The sequence below is a fragment of the Saimiri boliviensis genome, chromosome 2, assembly GCF_048565385.1.
Source record: "Saimiri boliviensis isolate mSaiBol1 chromosome 2, mSaiBol1.pri, whole genome shotgun sequence".
NCBI lineage: Eukaryota > Metazoa > Chordata > Mammalia > Primates > Cebidae > Saimiri > Saimiri boliviensis.
This window is the reverse complement of record NC_133450.1, coordinates 146461800-146488395: the sequence shown is the minus strand read 5'-3', so window position 1 is coordinate 146488395 and position 26596 is coordinate 146461800. Positions and strand designations below refer to the sequence as shown.

At 43.4% G+C, this 26596-nt stretch overlaps 1 protein-coding gene across 8 annotated transcripts in view; it reads left to right on the top strand.

Annotated features, from left to right (window-relative positions):
- Positions 1 to 26596, top strand: part of GCNT1 (glucosaminyl (N-acetyl) transferase 1) — a 174435-nt gene that overhangs the window by 16993 nt on the left and 130846 nt on the right. For 2 of the 8 annotated variants that reach the window (XR_012516518.1, XM_074394646.1), the window contains exons 1-2: positions 11741 to 16952; positions 17107 to 17204. The exons of 1 other annotated variant lie outside the window; for it this stretch is intronic. The gene's annotated coding sequence lies outside the window, so the exon portion shown is untranslated. Of the gene's footprint in view, positions 1 to 243; positions 335 to 1785; positions 7299 to 11740; positions 16953 to 17106; positions 17205 to 26247; positions 26285 to 26596 lie in introns of those variants that run through there. 5 more of the 8 variants (XM_074394648.1, XM_074394647.1, XM_003920856.3 and 2 more) reach the window with 5 other exon arrangements.

The following is a 26596-nucleotide window of genomic DNA, read 5'->3' as shown; positions in this document are numbered from 1 at the left end:
GACCCTGCTCACACTCGTCGGGCTAAGAATCAGAGCACAGTGAGGAAGTGGAGCGAGGAGGCACGGGGACCGCAGAGCTCCCTCCAGCCCACAGCAGTGCCCAGAGGGCGCCCTCGCCTCGAGACCCGACGAGTCTCCAGCCCTTCCCCAGCGCAGGTGGGAGAGGCGGGGCTGGTGGGCGGGGCCTCTGGGGGCGGCCCCAGGGCGGGCCCCGCGGGTACCAGGGCTGCAGGCGCAGCTCCCCAGCGCCTAGAGCGCCGCGCGAGCCGGGAGCTTGGCGGACGAGGAGCGGCGGGGCATCTTCCTGCGCCTCCGGGCCAGACGCCCAGTCCAGGTAACCGACTCCCCCTCGCGCTCCCCTGCCCGGCCGCCCCGTGGTGGGGGAGGGCTGGGAAGGATGGGTGGGAGGGAGCCGGCTCTCAGCCAGGGCCCGGTGGCCCCGGGCGGGCTGGGCTCCGCCGCGAAGGGGGAAGCAGAGCGCGGTGCGCCCGGTACCGGGATGGAGCGGCGCGTCCTTCTACCCTCATTTTGCGTCCGCTCAGTGGGGCTGGCACGCCGGTGCCCCGTGTCCCCTGAAAGTCACTTTCTGGCCTCTTGTCCCTGGTCCTTGTAGCTTGGACGTCGAAGGGGTTGGCTGCGGGCGTGGACAAGCAGGGAACGAACAGACTCGCTGCCATCCCTTGGGTGCCAGGGGCTTCGCCTCGTTGAATCCTAACCCCAGTGCGGCTAAGATGCATTATCACCCCTACGTTACTGATAAGAGTCCAACGCTAGGATAGCAAATGACACGCCCTGGAGCAAACTATTACTAATAGAAAGAAACAGTTGAGGTGCTGCGAAGCCTCTCTCCCTTCCTGCTCCCCCGCTTTCCTTTCCGCGGCAGTCTAGGAAACTTCGCTCGCAGGGCGCAGGATCTGTTACGAAAACGAGTGATTCGTCTTAAACGCATTTTACTCCCTCCTAGGTTTCTTTTCTCTTCCCCCCTCCCCCCGCCTCAGCTTTTTTTTTTTTTTTTTTTTAAGCATCTCAGGCAGATTTCCTCCAAGTTTTGGTTATTAGGTTTTGAAATGGAAGAAGCCCTCGCTTACCGCTCCTTTTCTCCTGGCAGCGCTTTCTGCGCAGCGCAGTCACCCTCGCCTGTCACGCCTCCCTCTCCTCTCCCGGTCTCCCAGCGTGGATGAGGGCGCCTGCAGATCCCGGCTTGGGGCATGGGTTGCCCGGCCCAGTAGATTCTGTAGGCACCTGGCATTCTGTAGATGCATATAAACGTTGCCCTGTACACCCTTTACCTTGTTTGTTTCTGCAGAAAAGAGAGTAGTCTTTTTACACATAGTGGGGCAAGAGGCCAGTTGGGAGGATATAGGGTGTTCAAAGAAAGCCGTGGTGCCTTTCTTTGAGATGAGAATGCGGACACAGCTTTATGTGGGCTGAATTTGATGAGTGGGAGGTGAGAGACGTGGTCTGGAACTTGTCTCTTAGTCTGGCATTGGGCCCCCTTTCCAGAGCTGTTCTCAAAGGCCGGTTTGTTTTATAGAGGTGAGGAGGAGGGGTTAATAGCTTTTAAAGATCAGTGTAAATTACCTGCTAGGAGTTTAGGCAATTCCAGGCAGGCCCCCCGCTGGAGGCTTTAGTAGCAGATTTCAGTTCTGGCTGGGAGGAAAACTCAGACTGTGTAGGTATCTTCTTTTTCTTTTTTTTTCTTTCTTTCTTTTTTTTTTTTTTTTTTGAGACGGAGTTTCGCTCTTGTTACCCAGGCTGGAGTGCAATGGCGCGATCTCGGCTCACCGCAACCTCCGCCTCCTGGGTTCAGGCAATTCTCCTGCCTCAGCCTCCTGAGTAGCTGGGATTACAGGCACGTGCCACCATGCCCAGCTAATTTTTTTTTGTATTTTTAGTAGAGACGGGGTTTCACCATGTTGACCAGGATGGTCTCGATTTCTCGACCTCGTGATCCACCCGCCTCGGCCTCCCAAAGTGCTGGGATTACAGGCTTGAGCCACCGCGCCCGGCTCTTCTTTTTCTTAAAGGAATTTTTTCAGGCCTTTAAAATGGTAGTTTTGGGAAACTGATTTCTTAGAAATGGCAAACTCCTTTATTTTAAAATACATTATACCAAACTGTGAATTTACTTTTGAAAAGTGTTTTATTGGTCGAGAGGTTGATGCTGTTTCCATTTCATGATGAGGGTTTGAGAGTCACTGTCACCTCCTCAGCACATCCTTTAACTTGGCCCTGTAAAGAGCGTCCTTAGCCTTGGCCCCAAGTTTGTACTAGATTCTATCCTTCATTAATTATAGTTCATTCCGGATTAATGATAGCAGTGCTTCCACTCACTTTTTAAGGAGTTAGGGCTTTTCCATTTGTAATTGAATTGCTTCACAGTAAGAAAAATGTTTTTCCCTAAAACTGGGATCACAAAATCTACTTTATCCACAATGAGTAAACAGGTAATGCGCAAGAGTGCTTGGCTGGGCCCAGGTGACTGCAGAGGAAACCTGCTAAGTCTGGGTGGATATTGACCATTCCCACCCAGTATCCACGCAGGAATTCCCAAGCAGCCATGCAGTGTAGACAGCTCTTCTTGCTTTTTTTTTTTTTTTTTCCCAGTAGCTGAGATCTTTTACTTAAAAAAAAAAAAAAAAAAAAAAAGATAAAGCCTGATTTTAAATATTGGCTCAGGTTTTTTCCTTTTTAAAACACAAAGAGGGCCAGGTGTGGTGGCTCATGCCTGAAATCCGAGTACTTTGGGAGGTTCGAGGAAGGTGAATCACGAGGTCAGGAGTTCAAGACCAGTCTAGCCAAGACAGTGAAACCCTGTCTCTACTAAAAATACAAAAATTAGCTGGGTGTGATGGCAGGTGCCTGTAATCCCAGCTACTTTCGTGGCTGAGGCAGAGAATTGCTTGAACCAGGAGGTGGGGGTTGTAGCCGAGATTGCACCACTGCACTCTAGCCTGGGCGACAGAATGAGACTCCGTCTCAAACACACACACACACACACACACACACACACACACACACACACAAAGAGGCTGGGCATGGTGGCTTACACCTGTAATCCCAACATTTAGGAGGCCGAGGTAGGTGCATCACTTGAGGTCCCGAGTTCGAGACCAGCCTGACCAACATGGCAAAACCCCATCTCTACAAAAAAAAAAAAAAAAAAAAAAAAGATGCAAAAATTAACCAGGTGTGGTGGTGGTGGGTACCTGTAATCCCAGCTACTCAGGAGGTTGAGGCAGGAGAATTGCTTGAACGCAGGAGGCGGAGGTTGGGATGAGCGGGAATCATGCCGCTGCACTCCAGCCCAGACTACAGAGTGAAACTCCATCTCAAAAAAAAAAAAAAACCCAAAGAATAAATCAAATTTGTTTCATGCATCATCTGGTTGCAAATCTCTACCTTAAAAACTGCTAATGTGCATGGTGATTATATTCTCTAAGGAACAGAAAATTCTGAACTGTCATGTAGCTATTGTACATTTTTCATGAAGTGGTAGGGAAGAGAAATTACTACTGGAAATGATCTCTTCTGTCAAATTCTGTTTTCTATGAAGTGTATGGTATTTCAGCTATACTTTTTTTTATGGAGCCAATCAAGGAGGACTCTTGTCATTATTTTTATTATTTATTCTAATGAGAAATATATTCATGGTTTCAGGTCAGTATGTCAAATGTCTAACTCCCTGTCTTAAAAAGGGAGTTCCCAAATGACTCTTCATACAGCCAGATGTGTTTCTTGTGGAGACTGTCTGTTTTCTTGGCTTGGTCACTGGACTTGTGGCTTAATATTGTCATGCTTTCTGAGACAGTTGCCATGTATGTTTCAACCAGCCTTTCTCAATTTTGGCACTTTGGACATTTTTGGCCGGATAATTTTTGTTGAGAGGGCTGTCTTGTGCATTGCATGATGGTTAGCAGCCTCTCTGGCCTCTACCTACTAAATGCCAGGCACCCTCCCTGCTGTTAAACGATCCAAATGCTCCAGACCTCCAGACATAGGCAAATGTTCCCTGGGGAACAGAGTCATCTTTGGTTGAGGAACAAAATGAGCCTATATTTAAGATGGTCTAAACATTTATGAGCTATACTAAGCAATTAAATTCATGATTAGAGAAGCTATTTGTAAATTTAAACATCTGACATTTCGAAACATCTATAAAGATAACTAAACCAGTGTTCTTTGTGAATGGTGAATGTGTCCTGCCAGTTTCATTTCATTTTTTTTTCCTATTTTGAGAAGCATGCCCTGCCAGTTTCTGTCTCCAAAGAAATTTCAAGTATTCAGTCCGTTTGTTAAATTTCATAAAGTTTAAAATGTTAGAAATGAAAAAGGAATTCTACAGTAGTTTTGAGTAGAACTTAGTTTTAAGAAAAATTAACCGCTTTTTAGCTAACAGCAATAACATGAAGACTGTTACGTATTTCGGACTGTAGTCCGAAAAATCTCGACTTTCTCAAAGGGAGCGCTACATGATATATGATGTAACTGACATCCGAGGAAAACATGTTCTGGAAATGTAACCCTCCTTATTAGGACTTACATATGCTCAGGGAGGTTGAAAACAGCCTTGATTATGAGGATGCCTCCTTAGCTGGGGATTAGCTATCCACTGGTCCCTTCCAGAAATCAGACTAATTTGTAAAACTCAGGACTGGCTATATAATTTGTGGGACCCCTTGTTAAAAAAATTAAGAATGTAAACATGGCGACCATAGACCATTAAGCCAAGCACAGGGCCCAGTGTGACTGCACTGGTTGCCCACCCATGAGCTGGCCCTGGAAACTCTTTATTCGTAGCTGAGAGTAGGGCTGTGACCACAAATGCAAATCTGAAACATGAAATGTTACTTCTGCCACTAGGCACCTGGAGTTTCTGCTTCCTTGATTGTACTTCCGTTTCCAAGGAGGAGTCTGCATGTATTTGGTCATCAATGCAATAAAGTTACTAAGAAATCCTCCCATAATTGATTTTTCTTTTGCTAAAGTAGTAGCCCAGTTTTTGTCGATTAGGGTCGTGGGTACTGGAGCAACCTGTTTATTCAGGCATTCATTGAACAGCTGTTTACTGAGCATCTGTTAGATGTTTGGCATCTTTCGCTCCAGGGCCACAGCTGTGAACAAGATGGAGGGTCTCTGCCTTTATGGGCCATCTAATCTGGTGGTTAGATGGAGACAAACACCTAGTCACACAGGCTCAGACTATCACAATCCTGAGTGGTACTTAGGAAAGCACAGGGTATTGGGGGCATGTCACCTTGAGACCTAACCTGGTTTAGGGGAGAGAGACTGTTCAGGGAAGGTCTGCTTAAAAAACAATATTTAAAATAAGGCCTGGAATCAGGTGTGGTGGCTCACACCTGTAATCCTAGCACTTTGGGAGGCTGAGATGGGAGGATTCCTAGAGGCCAGGAGTTTGAGACCAGCCGGGTTACCGTAGTGAGACCCTCCGACCCCTGGTCAACGTAGCAAGACCCCATCTCTTTTTTTGTGTATGTGTAAACTTTTTTTAAAAAAAATAGGCTGGGTGTGGTGGCGCATGCCTGTAATCCTAGCACTTTGGGAAGCAGAAATGGGCATATCACAAGGTCAGGAGTTGAAGATCAGCCTGCCCAGTGTAGTGAAACCCTGTCTCTACCAAAAATACAAAAAAATTAGCCGGGCAAGGTGGCACATACCTGAAATCCCAGCTACTTGGGAGACTGAGGCAAGAGAATTGCTTGAACCTGGGCAGCAGAGGTTGCAGTGAGCCGAGATCATGCCACTGCTCTACAGCCTGGCTGACAGAGCAAGACTCTGTCTCAATAAATAAATAAATAAAGGCTGAAAGATTAGTAGAAATTAGTGAAATGCATTAGGGGATAAACTTACAGGCTGAAAGAGTTGAGATCAAGAGGAAAATATGTCTGGGGATGAGGCCTCTTGGGTCATTTTTAGGATTTTGGACTTTAAACATAGTGGAAACCCACTTTTTGTTGATTTGTTTGTTTGTGTTTTTCAGACAGGGTCCCATTCTGTTGCCCAGGTTGGAATGCAGTGGCAGGATCTTGGCTCACTGCAGCCTCCACCTCCCAGGCTCAGGTGATCCTCCCACCTCAGTCTCTCCAGTAGCTGGGACTATAGGCACACGCCACCATGCCCAGCTAATTTTTGTATTTTTAGTGGAGATCGGGCTTTGCCGTATTACCCAGGCTGGTCTCAAACTCCTGGGCTCAAGTGATCTGCCTACGTTGGCCTCCCAGACTGCTGGGATTACAGGTGTGAGCCACACCCCTGCCCACTAAAGGGTTTTTGATTTGAGGTTAGTTGGTTTTTTGGAGACAGGGTCCTGCTTTGCTGTCCAGGTTGGAGTGCAGTGGCTATTCACAGGTATGATTTTAGCACACTTCAGTTGAACTCCTGGGCTCAAGTGATCCTCCCTCTTGAGCCTCTCAAGTAGTTGAGACTATAGGCAAGGGCTACCATATTCAGCTAGGAGTAGTTTTATTTTAAACCCAGCAAGTCCTGACTCCTTTCTGTTTTGTCTAAATTCTACTTAAAAATTGAATATACTTCTTTAGTTCATTGCCCTCCTCTCACATTTTCTCAAAGGCAGAGACTTGGCCAGGTAGCACTTCCCACATTCTTTCCAGAAATGTCCTGAGGCAGATTCCTGATATAGTGAAATATCCTCTCAATTTTCTGTTAGGGCATTCAGTAGTGTTGCCCACGGTCCTCCAGTTCATAACCCACATGCCTTTTTCTCCAGTTTCCAGTGAGATTTTTCTGTTTTTAAGACAGTCTTGTTATGTTGCTTGGGCTGGAGCGCAGTGGCTATTCACAGGAGCAATTATAGCACACTGCTCTCAAACTCCTGGGCTCAAGTGATCCTCCTGCATCAGCCTCCCTCATAGCTGTGACTGCAGGAAGGCGCCACTGTGCCTGACCCTGATTTGAGGGTGTTTTTGTTTTTGTTTTGACATGGAGTCTTGCTCTGTTACCTAGACTGGAAGAGCAATGGCTTGATCTCGGCTCACTGCAACCTCCACTTCCTGGATTCAAGTGATTCTCCTGCCTCAGCCTCCTGAGTAACTGGAATTAAACACGTACGTCACCACACCCGGCTAATTTTTGTATTTTTAGTAATTTTAGAAATGGGGTTTCACCATATTGGCCAGGCTGGTCTTGAACTCCTGACTTCAAGTGATCTTCTTGCCTCAGCCTCCCAAAGTCCTGGGATTACAGCATGAGCCACTGCACCTGCCTGATTTGAGTTTGTGAAATGATCGCCGTTGCCGTGTAGAGAACAGTTTAGAGAGGTAGGTCCTGCTGGCATGTATGGTGTCTTTGTGCAAACCCAAAAAAGGCTTCTATTCTGTGTGGACCAATTAGAAAAAAATGCACCATGGTGTTGCAGCTAGACCAGGTCGAAAGGCTTCAGCCTCCTTAGCCAGACTTGTGCAGGAACAGCCTGCACAGTCATGTGGCCACACTGAGGAGGAAGAGGGTGGATGTGAACAAGCAGTGCTTTTGCAGGCACCCAGGGATGGTGTAGCAGCGCTGGGTGAAGCTTAATGACAGAGAGGCATTGAGATTGAGCGATACTGGATTTGTAGTTAAAATAAGTAAGAAAGTGGTAATTATTTGGATATGGTTGATGGAGAGGGAGGTGATAAGGATGAGTTGGAAGTTTCTGGCATAAACAACTGAGTAGGCTGGGATGGTGGAACCATTATGGTGATTGAGAACACCAGAGGAGGAGTGGTTTGGCACGAGGTGTGGGAGGGAAGATAATGCCTTTTGGGATGTGTTTTGCTTGTGAGACATCCAAGTAAAGACGAGGAGTGGACAGTTGATACTCATGAAGGAGTGCAGGGGTAGAAATACATGTTTAGGAACGTTGCATGTAAGTAATTCCTACATAAAAAGCAGTCATCCAAGAGGGCGTAGAATGAGAAGAGGAAGGGGCTGGACCCACAGTTTCATTACTGTACTTGGTAGAGGAAGAGCAGCCTGTTAAGGGTATTGAGAAGTGTGATATTCATGCAGGGCAGGGAGTAACAGGGGGTCTGTAATGTTATGTATTGTTTTGTTATGTTTCAGATTGAAATGAGAGAAATTTAAACATGCTCTAATGCTACTAGGATTTTTTTTTTTTTTTCCGTTTCTCTACTGCCCAGGCTGGAGTGCAGTGGCACAATCTTAGCTTACTGCAACCTCCACCCCCTGGGGCTCAAGTGATCCTCCCACCTCAGCTTTCCAGTAGCACCAAGAGTGCACACTACGCCTGGCTAATTTTTTTTTTTTTTTTCTAGAGACGGGTCTCGCCATCTGGTTGTCCAGGCTGGTCTCAAACTCCTGAGCTGTAGCAATCTGCCCACCTTGGCTTCCCAAAGTGTGGGATTTAGGGACCAGAATTGTGAGGACTTTTTTTTTCTGAAGGAAGTGGCAAAACCTTTGCCTGAGTTTGGGGTGTGTCTGTGTGTGCAGTCAGATATTTCTTAACCAGCATTTAGTAAGCATTTTCTAGTGCTAAGAGCTTTGCGTTTGGCTCCCTGGAAAGTATTATCAACGATGTTGATTGCCTTGAACCTTGGTCCTGTACACCTGAAATAGTCTCACACCACTTTTTCTGCAAATTGCTTCCCACCTTTGACCTTACCTGCTTGGTAACTAAAGAGAGTAAATGCTCAGCTGATTTTCTGATGGGCTTCAAAGCCACTAGGGGTGAGGGTCCAGGAGGGGTAGGACCTTTTCAAGCCCCTTCCTTCCTACGCAGGTTCATGTCCCATGTCTTGATTCTCAGCGTTGGCTATACATTAGGAACACCCACAGAGCTTTTTAAAAAAATCTGACACCCGGCCCCTCCTTCAGTCCTGTGTCCTGTATGGTGAGTGTGGTTTCTAAGGTGAATGAGGAGGTGGGGATTCCTTGCCAGCTGGAGCCTGCTCACCTAGCCGTCAGGCATACTCTGAGATGTTTCAAGTTAGGAGCTATAGGGTATCATCGAGTTGTTCAACTTCAGAAACACAAAGGCTTTAAATTAGAGCATCTCTCAGCCTAGACTTGTCTCTGAGTGGGTGATTGATGTACTGAGATATTGCATTTCTCTTCAGCCGAGAGAGCTGAAGCTGAAGTTCAATGGTTACATTTTGTAATATATGTCATGGCATGAGCAAGAATCGCTGCTTTAGACTGTAGAAGCTTTGTCATCCTTTGCATGCCCCGGGGAGGGAGCAGGACCGTCTTTTGCACTCATCAGAGCTTTCCTGGTTCTCTTGTTGCCCAATACGTTAAGAGTGGTTGGGTTTACAGGTGTCTGCATCTTTCTTTAGCAAAAAGACAGAGTTTCAAATGTGTTGTCCCTGTCCAATTTTGCTATGCCTATCAGTAGTCAGATATTTTGAGGAGAAGGGAAAAATCCAAGATAAATGTGAGGGTCTTAAAGTGAAGTATTTTTCAAAAGAAATTTCTGCTACTGAGGGGCATTTGAGAAGTGGCTGCGTGGAGATGTTTTCATTGTGATGTGAATATATTGCCAAAAAATAGTGTACATTTGTGACTTTATCAAATCTCTCAAAGAAAAAAAAAACTGGGAAACATTGTCTAACTACTTTAAGTGAAAAGCATCAGTGAGTTTTTAATCTATTTGTTAACTTTATAGGGCACCTGCAGATGCTTTTGATTAGTCTTTGCAATTGATTGAAACCCAACAGCTGAATTTCACCAAAAAGCTATGATTGGTGGATAGAGGAAACTAAGTATCAAGGCGTAGGTAGCAGAGCTGAGAGTGCATTACTGTAAATGAAGTCATAGGTTTGATTGTATCTTCCATGTTTTTTTATGATACATGTAACTTAGTACATATAATTTTTAAATAAACATACTTATCTGAAGGGCACTCTTAAGGTCTATACTTAAGAAATTTTGTTAATTTCTGTTAAATTTTCTATACAAAAAGAAATTTTGCATGCTTGTCATTAGAAACATTGATCAAAGTCCTGTGTGTGTGTGTATATGACTTTGACTCTAAGTCAAATGTAAATGTAACTGTATAGGTATGCCATTATATAATGTAAATGTATTTATTTATAAATAAGGCAATGTGAGAACTTGCTTGCTGGTAAACTTTAAAATAGCCTCTGTCTCAAACCCCTCCATTATAACCCAGTGGAAAATAAAGTTAACTGCTGGATTAAAAATAAGTGCTCAGGCTGGGCATGGTAGCTCACACCTGTAATAATAGCACTTTGGGAGGCTGAGGCAGGCAGAATACTTGAGCCGGGAGTTTAAGACCGGCCTGGGCAGCATGGTAAAACCCCATCTCAACAAAAAAATACAAAAAGTAGCTGGGTGTGATGGTGTGCGTTTGTCGTCCCACCTACTCAGGAGGCTGAGGTGGGAGGATTGCTTAAGCCCAGGAGTTGAGGCTGTAGTGAACCATGATTGGGCCATTGCACTCAAGCCTGGGTGACACAGCAAGACCCTGTCTCAAAAAAAAAAAAAAAAGTGCTCAAACTAAAGAGTGGTAAATACAGTGTGTCGATGTCTTGTTTCTCTTGAAATGTGTACATTCTGTCATTCTATAATGTATAGATACATCAAAACATCACATTATACCCCATAAGTATGTACAATTTGTCACTTAAACATTAAAAACTTTTTTTTTTTAAAGAACCCACTTAAATGTAGAACTTGCAGAAGGCTTCTGGTTAGTGCTCTGCTCTTGGGTAGGTAAATACTTTGATTTATTTAAGCATTGGTGATGTGGTTTTTTAGTCATTTGTCCACTAGCCACCTCAGTACTGTCATCTTCAAAGCTTTTCTTGTGAACTAGGCTAAGCCAGTTGGTTCTTTTTGGTAAACAGATTGGTGAGGGCTGCTTTTCTCCTACGGACAGCTGTACTAGCAGGTGAAGGTTAAAAAGCAAGTTTCAATTGTAAACAGTGCTGCAATGAACATTCGTGTGCATGTGTCCTTATAGTAGAATGATTTATAATCCTTTGGATATATACCCAGCAATGGGATTGCTGGGTCAAATGAGATTTCTATTTTTACGTCCTTGAGGAATCACCACACTGTCTTCCACAATGGTTGAATTAATTTACATTCCCACCAACAGTGTAAAAGTGTTCCTATTTCTCCACATCCTCTCCAGCATCTGTTGTTTCCAGACTTTTTAATGATCGCCATTCTAACTGGTGTGAGATGGTATCTCAACGTGGTTTTGATTTGCATTTCTCTGATGACCAATGATGATGAGCATTTTTTCATATGTTTGTTGGCCTCCTGTATGTCTTCTTTTGTAAAGTATCTGTTCATATCCTTCGCCCATTTTTGAATGGGCTTGTTTGTTTTTTTCTTGTAGATCTGCTTTAGTTCTTTGTAAATTCTGGATATCAGCCCCTTGTCAGATGGGTAGACTGCAAAAATTGCCCAACGATGATAGACTGGATGGGGAAAATGTGGTACATATACACCATGGAATATTACGCAGCCATCAAAAACGATGAGTTCACGTCCTTTGTAGGGACATGGATGAACCTGGAAACCATCATTCTCAGCAAACTGACACAAGAGCAGAAAATCAAACACCGTATATTCTCACTCATAGGCGGGTGTTGAACAATGAGAACACATGGACACAGGGAGGGGAGTATTACACACTGGGGTCTGTTGGGGGGAAATGGGGGAGGGGCGGGGGGGTGGGGAGGTGGGAAGAGATAGCATGGGGAGAAATGACAGATACAGGTGAGGGGACGGAAGGCAGCAAACCACACTGCCATGTGTGTACCTATGCAACAATCTTGCATGTTCTTCACATGTACCCCAAAACCTAAAATGCAATTAAAAAAAAAAAAAAGCAAGTTTCAAATCAACCCTGAGCCATCTGGGGGCTCTGACCCCACTTCCCATGAAAGTTCACTCAGGACACACAGGTCAGCATTCTAGCAGCAGGATTCAGCTGTCTGTCGAGTTGGAGTCAGGTAATCAAGAATTTCCTGAAATCAGCAGCTGGACCCAGGAATGCGCTTAGGACACCATCCCAGGCTTTGGGGCCAGCCAGGCTTGTTTGTCCTCTTCGAGTAAATGCAGGACTTGGTTCTGAAATATCCCCAGTCCATTCATATAGGTGGAGCCCCGTTACCCCAACTCATCTGTTGTCTACACATTTCTCACATCTGTTAATGCTAACTGGCACAGTCCCTGCATTCACCTAGGAGGATCTGGTTCTCGTGCTACTTACACTAATTAACAAAACCTCTGGTTTGCAATTAAAAAGCCTGAAATGGCCCGGTGCGGTGTCTCAAGCCTGTAATCCCAGCACTTTGGGAGGCCGAGGCAGGTGGATCACGAGGTGGAGAGATCGAGACCATCCTGGTCAACATGGTGAAACCCCGTCTCTACTAAAAATACAAAAAATTAACTGGGCATGGTGGCACGTGCCTGTAATCCCAGCTACTCAGGAGGCTGAAGCCGGAGAATTGCCTGAACCCAGGAGGTGGAGGTTGCGGTGAGCCGAGATCGCGCCGTTGCATTCCAGCCTGGGTAACAAGAGCGAAACTCCATCTCAAAAAAAAGCCTGAAGCACATGCCATATCTGCTGCTGGAGTATGGACATCCCAGGAATGTGCTTCTGCCTGGGGCACTTAACTTCCACCAACCCCAGGGTATAGATAAAAACCCATGCATGTATGCCTCACTGCTATGCAGAAGTGTTTTTCAAGCCAATAATAGACAACCCACCAATTTTGTTGATTACTTGATCAGAAAACATATGATGGCTATAAAATACAGGATTTAAAAAAGCACGTATAAGTGGAAATTAGTACCTTTAACATAAATGTTTTCCGGAGACATTTCTGACCATTTTGAGGCATGTCCTCTGGGCTGTATTCTCCCATTAGGAAAGAGACCAGTTTTTGATGGTAGATGTGATTTTGCAGCATGTCAGAAGTCAGTGTTATGAGAAGATTGGTCATGCTCAGTAATATTATTTTGGGTCAAAATGAGATGTAAATTTATTTATTTATTTATGTATTTATCACCAGGTCCCATTTGTTGCCCAGGCTGGAGTGTAGTGGTACAATCAGGGCTCACTGCAGCCTTTACCCAAGGCTTAACTGATCCTCCCTCATCAGCCTCCCATAAATTTTTTTTTTTTTTTTAATAGACTAGGGGCTAGACATAGTGACTAATGCCTGTAATGAAATCATTGCCACTACACTTTGGTAGGCTGAGGCTGGTGGATCACTTGTGGTCAGGACTTCGAGAGCAGCCTGGCCAACATGAGGAAACCCCATCTCTGCTAAAAATAAAAAATAAAAATGAATTAGCCAGGCATGGTGGTGTTCGCCTGTAATCCCAGCTACTCAGGAGGCTGAGATGGGAGAATTGCTTGAACTCTGGAGGTGGAGGCTGCAGTGAGTCAAGATTGCGCCTCTGTACTCCAGCCTGGGTGACAGAGCAAGACTTTGTCTCAAAGAAAAAAAGGAAATGAGAAGAGACTGTGTGACTGACACTGACCACAAAAAAAATGTCAGCTGTCTCTTTTGGGGCTCTGTGAGTGGCCTTTCCTCCCAAAAAGGTAGAATTGAGTGAAGGAAATGCAGTAGAGGGTGAAAGGATGCATACCAGTGAGGGTGAAGCTATAGGTTCTGGTTAAAGTCAGCTTTTTCCTAGCTCTTGACCTTGAAAAAGCCACTATGGCCGGGTGTGATGGCTCACACCTGTAATCCTAGCACTTTTGGAGGCCGAGGTGGGTGGATCATCTGAGGTCAGGAGTTCAAAACCAGCCTGGCCATCATGGTGAAACTCCATCTTTATATTTAAAAAAAGAAAAAAGAAAAAAGAAAAGCCATTTATTCCCCAGGCCTCAGCTTTTGTGTGAGTTACAGAGGAGGGTGGAAGTTGGGGCTAGATTGACTTCTTTGTTATGGACTTGTAACATACTCTTCTTAGAAGTTTTCTTTGTCATGTAAATTTGAGAAATGCTGAATACGTGTCTCTGTCTTTAAATATTTACAGTAGACATGACTGTCGTAAGGGGTATTAGATAAGGAGCCAGACCAGCAGTAGAGAATCTTGTCTTATTTTTCTTTTTTCTTTTTTTTTTTTTTGAGACCGAGTCTCACTCTGTCGCCCAGGCTGGAATGCAGTGGCGTGATGTCAGCTCACTGCAACCTCTGCCTCCCGGAGCAATTCTTCTGCCTAATCCTCTGGAGTAGGTGGAATTACAGGCACGTGCCACCAGGCCTGGCTAAATTTTGTATTTTTAGTAGAGACCGGGTTTCACCGGATTGGCCAGGGTGATCTCAAACTCCTGACCTCAGGTGATTTGCCCACCTCAGCCTCCTAAAGTGCTGGGATTGTAAGTGTGAGCCACGAGCCTGGCCACACTTGTCTTTCTTTGTGTCTTTGTTTCTTGTAATTTGTTGGACCACAGACTCCACCCCATCCTGAAGACCTAGTAATTGCTCTCAGAGCTATTTCCAGCAACTCTAGATGCTTCCTGAAGTGTCTTTCAGCTCTACAATAGATGCATTGTTCTAAAAATAGTTTTAACTATATTGACCAAGCCTGTAATTGCCCCTAGAAACCTCAGCAAATAACCATTATGTGAATTCCTGGAGAGTAACAAGAGCGAAACTCCGTCTCAAAAAAAAAAAAAAAAAAAAAGCAAAAGAGAAAACAAAGCTATGAATACACAAAGCTATTCACAGCTCATATTTATAACAGTATAATTTGGAAATACCCTTAATATCCAGCCGTAAGACTCAAATTAATTGTGACAAAAGCAAATGAAGATACTTTGATAGCCAAGACATCAAAAAAGAATAGGAAATGAAATCCCTGCAGCTATGACATCAGAGCAAAAATGCAAGCGTTGTGTAAAGATAAGTACCAGAAGAGAACATGGAGCGCGAACGCAGAGGGTGTGTAAGTGAAGTAAGACTGTCAATGGATTCTTGGTTTTGGGAAATTATCTTAACTATATGATTTGCAAGTATATTTAATTGGAGTTTATGTTGGAGAATTGTTACCATTTTATCCCAGTTGGCAATTTTTAAAGAAAATTACTGGCCGGGCAGTGGTTCACACCTGTAATCCTAGCACTTTCGGAGGCCAAGGCGGGTGGATCATCTGAGGTCAAGAGTTTGGGACCAGGCTGGCTAACATGGTGAAACCCCATCTCTACTAAAAATACACAAATTAGCCAGGTGTGGTGGCACATGTCTGTAATCCCAGCTACCTCGGGAGGTTGAGGCAGGAGAATCACTTGAACCTTGGGGGTAGAGGTTGCAGTGAGCCGAGATCACGCCACTTCACTCCAGCCTGGGTGAAAAGAGCAAAACTGTCTCAAAAAAAAAAAAACAAAAAAAAAAAACGAAAAGACGGAAGGGAATATCAAAAATACAAACATTTCAGAAGTCTTTGACTAAACATCCCCCTCTCCAAAAAAGAAGATGCTCACTGAATAGTTTTGGGTGTGTGCTTCTCACAGTTTTTCCAGTGTGTGTTTATAATACATTGATTTGGAGGCTTGTTTTGTTGTTGTTGTTTTGTTTTTGAGAAGGAGTCTCTGTCTGTCACCCAGGCCGGAGTGCAGTGGCGCGATCTCGATTCAAGTGATTCTCCTGCTGGGTTGCTGGGATTACAGATGTGTGCCACCATGCCCAGCTTTCTCTGAACATGCTGAGGTGCAGCTCATCTCTGAATACCACATCATCTCACACACCTCTTTTCATGTCATTACAATGAGAATTACTTCGTTCTTGGCTTTAGTGCTAATTTCAAATTCAATAACTGTACAAAAATATAATTTAGATGATACGAAAATGGAGAATAAAGATTGCCACTCAGGTTTATGAAGCTGTTTAAAGGGCACATTCACAGCTTAGAACACAAATAAGTCCATGAGGGTTGAAGAGGTTGCTCTGATGTGTCTTAGCACTGAAGTCTTCAAAAAGAGTTTGTAACATTCATATTTGCAGGAAGATTTGGGAGATTCTGGAGCTTCGTGAAAGGTTAGAGGCAGGGAAAGGTATAATTAGAAGCTGTTAATAACTGGATCCAGTGTTGTTCTTGGCCAGAAAGAGAGACTATGCTCTGTTCTCTTTGTTCCGCCAGGAGTCAGCCCTGGCCTGAGCCCTTGCCTCACCTCTTACTGCTGGTAAACTGGAGTAAATGACCATATTCAGAGCAGCGAAAGCCTTGGTTTCTTTCCCTGTCAAGTGAAAATAAAAACAGCTACTTACAGGGTGATTGTGAGAATTAAATAAGAAAAGGTATGTAAAATGCTTGGCAAAGTATTTGCTAATTGTTAATATTAACAGTTTCCTAAATTCTGAGATAACTTTGTAAAAAGCACCATCCATTTGATATCATCTCTAAAGGAAGTTAAAAAAAAAAAAAAAACACCACAGTAATGAGCACACTTCGTGTCAGTGGGTATCAATTTCGAAAAATGTCAATGTAAGGGAAAAAAACGTTCTCAGGGCCGGGCGCGGTGGCTCAAGCCTGTAATCTCAGCACTTTGGGAGGCCGAGGTGGGTGGATCACGAGGTCGAGAGATCGAGACCAACCTGGTCAACATGGTGAAACCCCGTCTCTACTAAAAATACAAAAAATTAGCTGGGCATGGTGGTGCATGCCTGTAATCCCAGCTACTCAGGAGGCTGAGGCAGGAGAATTGCCTGAACCCAGGAGGCGGAGGTTGCGGTGAGCCGAGATCGCGCCATTGCACTCCAGCCTGGGTAACAAGAGCGAAACTCCATCTCAAAAAAAACAAAAACAAAAACAAAAAAAAAAAAAAAAAAAAAAACGTTCTCAGACTTGGAAATACAGTACGTATTAGTATTTTGCCTTACAGTGGGACTCCTTCTATCACGAATCTGCTAAAGAACAGCAAAGGGCTTTGTTACGTAGGAACTGGGGACCCCTTAAATAAATCCAGCTGCTCCTTTGTGCAGGTAAGGAGACCAAAGTCCAGAAAGGTGAAGGTCAATCCCAAAGACAGGATGTAAGTATCACCCAGTACAGTTTGAGGCTGGTTGTTTTCTGGGTTTCTTTTTAGGGGTTTGTTTGTTTGTTCGTTTTGAGACAGAGTCTCTCTTTGTCACCCAGGCTGGAGTACAATGGCATGATCTTGGCTCACTGCAACCTCTGCCTCCCAGGTTCAAGCGATTCTCCTGCTTCAGCCTCCTGTGTAGCTGGGACTACAGGTAGGAGCTACCATTCCTGTCTAATTTTTGTCTTTTTAGTACAGATGAAGTTTTGCCATGTTGACCAGGCTGGTCTCAAACTCCTGACCTCAGGTGATCTTCCCACCTCAGCCTCACAAAGTGCTGAGATTATAGGCCTGAGCCACTGTGCCGGGCCTGGGTGTCTTTTTAGATGTTCATTCTAGAATATCTAAAATCATGTTAGACTCCCAGACAATAATTTAGAACCTGTAAGTACTGCACTTTCATTTCCTTCTCTGGAAAAGAGTAGGAGTTATAAGGCACACTTAACACGAAGCATCCAGGATGCTGCCCTACATTTTTTGGGAGAAAGGAAGTGGATTTTGTAATATTTGGACATTTGTTGTTTTTTATTTTTATTTATTTTTTGAGTTCATGCTAATGGAATAGACCCAGGGAGTAATGTGGGTAAAGGGGTGGGAGACAAGCCTAAGACTCCACTGGAGCCGCTAAGAGCTCACCAAAGCACCCACATGGATAGATTCCCAGAGACAGAGCGATGTGGGATTCAGTGCTGAAGTGAGAGACCGTGCTGATCATTCCTGTTTCTTGAGCATCAGCTGTGTGTACCAGTCACTGTGCTTGGTGCTTTACAGGTTACTTAATCAGCACCGACCAAATGAGATGGGTCATTACGATATCTCCATTTTTCAGGTGAGGAAAGTAAGGCTCAAAGAGGTTAAGCAACTTGCAGAAACCATGCACTTAGGAAGTAACATAGGATATGTCTTCACTTCTGTTTGACTTCATACTTCTGTTTTGCTCTGTGGCCCCCAACAGTGAATGATGTTGGATTTCAAAGAGGGGCAATCATTGTGGTTTGGGAAAGGACCACGTGGAAGGGGTGGGGCTAGAGTTTGAACATGTAGAGGAAATTGGGAAGAGAGTGCTTTTTATTTTTGCTAATGATTAGCCTTGTATTTTGTTGTGTGAAATAAGAATACTTCTGACAGTCACATTTAGCAATCTGAAAATCCAGAATTTGAGGGCTACCTCTAAAAACAAGAATCTAGAATTTGAGACTTGGCATTTCTGAGACCAAGGAACCATTTAGGAGGCTAAAGTACTTCAAACTGGGACTATTCAGAAAACCCAAGACGTGTGTGTCCTGTGTGACACACAGGATGAGTGACCTCAGGGCCAAAACCCCAGGCCCACCTCATCTTTAAGAGGAGACAAAATGAACTTCAATTTTCCATAAAACTGTGGTGTTCTATTTGGTGTTATAACTACCTAATTTTAGATTTGAAAAAGAAAAATCTGCATTGCTCTTCAGTGTGGAGTTTCGAAGTAAGCAATGAGATCTTTTATTCTTATTTTTGGCCTGCAGTGATAATGAGGTTGAAGATGGATAAAAAACAAAACAAAACAAAACAAAAACAAACAAAAAAAAGCACTAGGGCCAGGCGTGGTAGCTTGTATCTGTAATCCCAGCACTTTGGGAGGCGGAGGCTGGTGGATCACTTGAGGTCAGGAGTCCAAGATGAGTCTGGCCAACATGGTGAAACCCCATCTCTACTAAAAATACAAAAATTAGCTGGCATGGCAGCGCATGCCTGTAATCCAGCTACTCGGGAGGCTGAGACAGGAGAATCACTTGAACCTGGGAGATGAACGTTGCAGTGAGCCAAGGTCGTGCCACTGCACTCCAGCCTGGGCAACAGAAGAGATTCCATCTGAAAAAACCAAACCAAACCAAACCAAAACAAAAAACCACTATTTGTTTTCAGTATGATATTTCTGCCTAAGCCCATCAAAGTTGGCCTTTGCAAATGAAGTCTCCTGCGTGAGAGGACAGGTTTTTTTCCCTGTATAAGTTAGTTTTGCTATTACTTATACTTTAAGCAAATTGAGGTAACAGTAAAAATGCACAGGCCTTCAGAAACACACTGGCCTTTTGGAGGGAGTTGGACAATCTTAGTTCTTTTATCTCTAAGCTTTCTTGACACTAAACACAAAAAGGTTTTTTCTTTTCTTCAGACAACCTGAAGTCATACCTAATTATATTTTCTTAATATATTATTATTAATATAATAATATAATTAATATATTATTATTATTATTATTATTTTGAGACCGAGGTTTGCTCTTGTTGCCCAGGCTGGAGTGCAATGGCTTGATCGTGGCTCACCGCAACCTCTGCCTCCTGGGTTCAAGTGAGTCTCCTTCCTCGGCCTCCTGAGTAGCTAGGATTACAGGTGTGTGCCACCACACCCAGCCAATTTTGTATTTTTAGTAGAGATGGGATTTCTCCATGTTGGTCAGGCTGGTCTCAAACTCCTGACCTCAGGTGATCCTCCCAGCTCAGACTCCCAAAGTGCTGAGATTACAGGCGTGAGCCACCGTGCCCTGCTAAATTATTATACTTTTTTGAGACAGAGTCTCATTCGGTTACCAGGCTGCAGTGTAGTGGTGCAATCTTGACTAACTGTAACCTCTGCCTCCCAGGTTAAGTCTCCCAGTCTCGTGCCTCAGCATCCTGAATAGCTGGGATTACAGGTGTGTACCACCATGCCTGGCTAATTTTTGTATTTTTAGTAGAGACAGGGTTTCACCATGTTGGTCTCGAACTCCTGGCCTTATGTGATCTGCCTGCCTCGGCATCCTGAAGTGCTGGAATTATAGGCATGAGCCACCACACCCAGCCTCTTAAATTAATTTTTAAAAGCCTCTTCCAAGTAACATTCTTCATCTCATTCATTTACCTGCTCTGAAGGTACATCTAGTCACATAGTAACCCAGCTTCATCTTTTAAAATGATAAGAGGTTAAAAACTCCCAAGGTTAAATCTGAGGAAATTCAGTGCATTAAGCATATTCACACGGTTGTGCAGCCATCTCACACTGTCCATTCCCAGAACTTTTCATTATCCCAAATGGAAACTCTGTACTCATGAAAACAGTAGCTCCCCTGGTCCCTGGAAAGCACCATGCTACTTTGTGCCTCTGCGCATTTGACTAGGTACCTCCGTAAGTGGAACCAATTTGTTCTATTGTGTCTGGCTTATTTCAGTTAGCAAAATGCCTCCAGGGTTGATTCATGTTGTACCATAAGCCAGAATTTCATTCCCTTTTTAAAGCCAAATATTAATCTGTTGTATGGATATACCACATGTTGCTTATCACTTGCTTTTTGTAACCATTAGTATAGTCTTCATTCAGGTACAGTACAATCATGGACATTCCTTTGGCTTTTAAGGGAATCAATGCAATTTGTATGGGAAAAGCCATGTATATATTTCTAGCAATACATTTCAAATTTAAAGAGAAGTTGGATGAAGGATATTGCCATCGAGAAAGCACTGCAACTAACAGTAAAGGTGTTAGTATGACTTTTGTTTTCTGTTGAAAACACAAATATTACCTCTTGAGACCACATGATTGTAGAATCCTTTTGAATCCTTACATTTTCTCATTTTCATTCTTGCTTTGATACTGATGCAGCCAGCATCTGCAAGCCCTGCTGCTTTGCCATGGGCCCTGCTATGGTGGCCAAACATGATGGAGAAGAGAGATGGGCCTGGAAAGGGGGAGCCCTCAGCAGGTTCATTCTTGTGTATTGGGTCTGCCCTGCTGGGGCCCTCATTTCATCCTTCCTCTCTCTCTCTCTCTCTCTCTTTTTTTTTTTTTGTTCCATTAATGTATCGTCTCCAGGTTCTTGGGGAAAGGACTAGCCCAGGCCAGTTATTGGGTGTCCTTTCAGACTTTCAAGCTATCATTTTGTGTTTATTTTTATTTTTTTTGAGACAGCATCTCGCTCTGTTATCCATCCTGGAGTGCAGTGGTGCCGTCACAGCTCACTGCAGCCTCAGCTTCCCAGGCTCCAGAGATCCTCTTACCTCAGCCTTCCAAGTGGCTGGGACCACCGGTGTGCACCACACCTGGCTGATTTTTGTATTTTTTGTAGAGACGGGGTTTCACCATATTGCCCAGGCTGGTCTCAAACTCCTGAGCTGAAGTGATCTGCCCATCTTGGCTTCCCAAAATGCTAGGATTACAAGCGCGAGCCATTGTGCCTGGTGCATTTTCTGTTTAAAGAGAGATCAGATGAGAACAGCGTTGGCCTGTAGTCTCGTGTGTGTGTGTGTGTGTGTGTGTGTGTGTGTATGTGTGCGTGTGTGTGTGTGTGCTTACTGTTTACAAAAAAAGTTTCCAGAACAATGTCTTGGTTCTTCCCCATTTCCTTCTTTTTGAGGGACAGTTTTAGCCTGTGCACAGTTACCATGCAAACCTCATTATACACGTGAGGGATCATCCCAGGGGAGGGTCGAGCTGGCCCTGGAGCACCGCTGTGGCTGCTCCTTTGCAGAACTTTTCTGCATTCTGCTTCTCAGGTGGGCTCATTTCTGTGAGATTTTTTAATAATTCTGTGTGCGTGTATGAGTGAAAGTGACCCCATTTATGATTACTCTTTTCATTTCTTTACTGAAACGTGCACTTGTTTGCACGGACATGCTTACCAGTTTACTCACTGTGGCTCATGATGTTGAGAAACAGACTGTGTCATAACAGAGTGGGGAAGGACGTCCTTAGGGTTTTGGAACCCAAGTAGCAAACAGCTGTTATCTCTTACCTTCCTCTTCTTTTAAAAACTGCTTTTCAGTGCATATCACAATTTCCTCTTCCTCTCAGGCTTCCTTTGCCTTAGGTTTCCCCTGTCTGAGCAAGCCAAAGAAGTCGGAAATGCATTTCTTTTCTATTTTCTAATATCTAAAACTTATCCATTTTCAAGATTCAGGTCAATTGTAATTGAGGAAGCCTTCTTGCATTCTTTCTTTTTCTCCTGATGAATTTACAGTTTTCCGATTTGTGGCGTAGACTGAGGTGTATTTCATCTTTCCTGCAGAGTCAATAGGCAGAAAGGGCAGCTGTCAGTTCTTCCCACAGGCTCTCAGCTGGTGTGTCCCTGCTTGTGCCTTTGGGAGAGAGAGCATGGGGAAAGAGAGGATGCTTTTTCTTCTGCTAATGTGCTAATAAATACTGTTCCCATTAATGAATAAAATGGAAGGCTTATTTAAAAGACATTTTGTCTCAAAGTCGTATAATGAGTAAATGAAAAAAATTCTATAGAACTTTTCATGTCATTAATTCAGGCATGAAGAACCTATATTTTTTTCTTCTGTATGTAAACTACACAGATGAAACCTAATTTTATTTCTTTTCATCTAACTTAAAATTAGAAAGAAGGCATCAAATTTCATTATGTATTTTAAAATGTTTATATAATTATAAAATATGTTTTAATATAGGATTACTAAAAAAAGAAAAAAAAAAGCTGGGTGTGGTGTCTCACGCCTGTAACCCCAGCACTTTGGGAGGCCAAGGTCGGAGAATTTCTTGAGGCCAGGAGTTCGAGACCAGCCTGACCAACATGGTGAAACCCGGTCTCTACTAAAAATACAAAAATTAGCCATGCGTGGTGGCACATGCCTGTAGTCCCAGCTACTCGGGAAGCTGAGATCGTGCCACTGCACTCCAGCCTGGGTGACAGAGCAAGGCTTTGTCTCCAAAAAAAAAGTAAATAAATATATATATATACACATACACACACACACACATATATATATGGGATTAAACAGTGAATGGAATTTTAAAAAGAAAGTAGGAATGGAGAAAAGGAAATTCCTAGACCCATTCTGCTTGTCAAGACTTTAGGACAAGCTTCTCCAACCCACAGCTCAGGATGGCTTTGAATTCTGCCCAACATAAATTTATAAACTTTCTTTAAACATTATGAGATTTTATGTGTGTGTGCGTGTGATTTTTTTTTTTTAAGCTCATCTGCTGTTGTTAATGTTAGTGAATTTTATGTGTGGCCAAAAATATTTCTTCTTTTTCCAGGGAATGAGGCCCAGGGAATCAAAAAAATTGGACACCCCTGCTTTAGAATATTGATTTGTATCAGTTACATATAAAAACTGATTAGCCATCTTTATAGGTCTTAGTTTTATCACTCCCTGTAATGCTTTTTAAACATGTGTAGTTCTTATTTTACTCAGAGTTTTAAAAAGCAGGTATTTCCAAAAGCATGTCGAGAACTATGAAGTGTTTGAGATTTTACCCTACTTGAAAGCCAACAAGCCTGTTGGACAATTTTCATGGATCCTGGCAAAAGACACAGACTTCTGGGCCAGAGATGAAGTGCCATTTATGACCTACATTAAGCAGTAGCAGAGGATCAGCATTTTTCCTATAGGTTGCTGGAGGCTTAATTCCCACAGGGCAAAGTGAAGAAGGCCAAGTGATAACTACAAACTGGGTTGCATTATGGAAAGAAACCCTGAGTTTAGAGAAGCCGAATCTTTTATAGTGGGCGGTAAGCATGCTGTGCTTTGCCCCAGGTGACATTGTCTTCATTATATTGTCAGTAAGAAGGTTTGCCCTTTGCTAGAGAGGGAAGCACCATCTCTGTCTTTCTAGGCTGTTTGCTATAAAAAATAGCCTTGAAAAAAATTATCTGGAACAAAAGGACAGTTAGCGCCCACTTGCGGGATGTACCTGGGGAGAATTGCCTCCCAATAAAGAGTTGTACTTATGAGAAACAGCATGCTTCTCCCAATGGCCCCAGAATTTCCTGCTCCCTGGAACTCTGCTGTCCAATAGAAATAAAATGTGAGACATAAAATTTTCTAGTAGCAGCATTAAAAAAAAAGAAACAGGTAAAATTATTATATTTTTTTCCTTTTGAGATGGAATCTTACTCTTTTAGCCAGGATGGAGTGCCAGTGGTATGATCATGCCTCACTGCAGCCTTGATTTCCTGGGTTCAGGTAATCCTCCCACCTCAGCCTCCCAGGTAGCTGAGATTACAGGCATGTGCCACCACACAGGGCTAATTTTGTTTTTCTTGTGGAGAAGGGGGTCTCACTGTGTTGCCCAGGCTGGTCTTGAACTCCTGGACCCAAGTGATACTCCTGCCTCAGCTTCCCAAAGTGTTGGGGTTACAGCTGTGAGCCACTGCACCCCGCCAAATTAACAATAGTATCTTTAGTATAGCAAAATTTTATAATTTTAATATATAAACAATATAAAAAGTTGTTAGTGAAATATTGAAATGATATGTCTAATATTTCTATTACAATATAATAATAATAGTATCTTCCGTGATGTCATTAAAGTGAAATGTAGTCCTACCAAAACAGTAATGTGTTTAAGGGAAAGACATTTTATACTGCTTCAAGTTTTAAAATGTCATTAATTAAAATTTAAAAAAATGATTTGTTAAAACTAGCCACATTTCAAGTGCTCAATAGTTACACGTGACCAGTAGCTAACACTCTCTACTGCATAGCCCTAAAGGGAACCATTTTCAACTTTTTACAGATTTCTTCGGGTGTATAATTTTCATATCTCTAAATAATAATACTTCTACTCTTTCTAAATTATTTAGCTTTAAGTTCTTTCCATTATAAAGGAGGGTTTTTGTTTTTTGTTTTTTGTTTTAATAGAGACAGAGTCTTTCTTTCTCTGCCACTCAGTCTAGAGTCTAGCGGTGCAATCATAGCTCACTGCAGCCTCGAACTCCTGGGTTCAAGTGATCCTCCCACCTCATCTTCCTGAGTAGCTGGGTCTACAGGCAAGCACCACCACACCCAGCTAATTTTTAAATTCTTCTTCTTTTTGTAGAGATGGGATCTCACTATTTTGCTTAGGCTGGTCTCAAACTCTTGGGCTCAAGTGATCCCCCAACCTCAGCCTCCCAAAGTGCTAGGATAGCAGGCATGAGCCACCACACCTGACCATTAAGGAGAATTTAATTATCTTTTACTTGCAGCCTTCCACCACACTTGCGATCATTTTCTGGCTGTCTCTCATCCCCCCAATCAATGATTCTGAAAAACTTTTTGGTGTGTGAGTGTGTGTGTGTGTGTGTGTGTGTGTGTGTGTGTGTGTGTTTAAATATGAGATTGGGTCTGGCTCTGTTGATTCAGGTTGTTCCGGGCTGATCTGGAACTCCTGGGCTCAAGTGATCCTCCCACTTTGACCTTCTGGGTAGCGGGGATCACAAGTGTGTGCCACCATGCCTGGCCTGAAAACTTTTTCATTTCAGCATCCTTTGTACTCCAAAAAATCACTGAGGATCACAAAGAGCTTGGTTTACGTGGGTTATATCTATTGATATTTATCCTATTAGAAAGTAAAACTGAGGCTGGACATGGTAGCTCATGCCTATAATCCCAGGACTTTGAGAGGCCAAGGCGGGAGGATTGCCTGAGCACAGGAAGTCAAGACCAAGTTTGAGATTAGCCTGGGTATCATAGAGAGACCCCACCTCTACAAAAAAAAACATAGCCAGGTGCACCTCTGGTCTCAGCTACTTGAGAGGCTAAGGCGGAAGGATCACCTGAGCCCAAGAGTTTGAGGCTGCAGTTAGCCAAGATCATGCCATTGAACTACAGACTAGGAGACAGAGTGAGACCCTGTCTTAACAAAAAAGAAAAAGAGAAAGAGAGAGAGAAAGAAATTAAAACAGAGAAAAACTTAAATATTACTTCTGTGAAAATAACAATGATAAGCCCTTTATTTTAACATAAGTAATTTCTTGTGAAAATCTTTTTAGAAAAATTAAAAGAGTAGCAATGTTTTTCTATTTTTGCAAATCTCTTTTACTGTTTGGCTTAACAGAAAATATCTAAATTCTGATTCTTCTGCACTTATTCTGTGAGAGCAAACATATCATATAGCCCCTGGAAAAATGCACTGTATATAACACAGCAGAGGGAGTGAACGAACGGGTGCATAGTGGCCTAGTATTATTATGAAAAGAGTTTGGAGACCCTCTGTATATTGTCATGTTTTTTGTTTGACCACAACTCAATGTTTGTATTATTATAACCATGTAAAACTGAGCATTGCATACCATAATTTCTTTCTTTCTTTTCTTTTCTTTCCTTCCCTTCCCTTTCCTTCCTTACTTCCTTCCCTCCCTCCCTCCCTCCCTCCCTCCCTCCCTCCCTTCCTTCCCTCCCTCCCTCCCTCTATGTCTTGCTGTGTCGCCCATCCGCCTCCCAGGTTCAAGGGATTCTCTTGCCTCAGCCTCCCAAGCACCTGGGCTTATAGGTGCGTGTCACCACATCCGGCTAATTTTTTGTATTTTTAGTAGAGTCAGGGTTTTGCCATGTTGGCCAGCCTGGTCTTGAGCTCCTGACCTCAAGTGATCAGCTTGCCTTGGCCTCTCAAAGTGCTGGGATTACAGGTGTGAGTCACTGCACCTGGCCTGCATTTTACTCATTTAATTCTGAACTCTATCTTAGTTATAAAAATCTCTTCTAAATCCATTTATTTACAGCACGGGTTTGCTCTGTTTCATCTCAAATAATTTTTGGAGCTGTTCGCTTGCTGTAATTAAGGACTGGTTTCCTCCTAGGACTC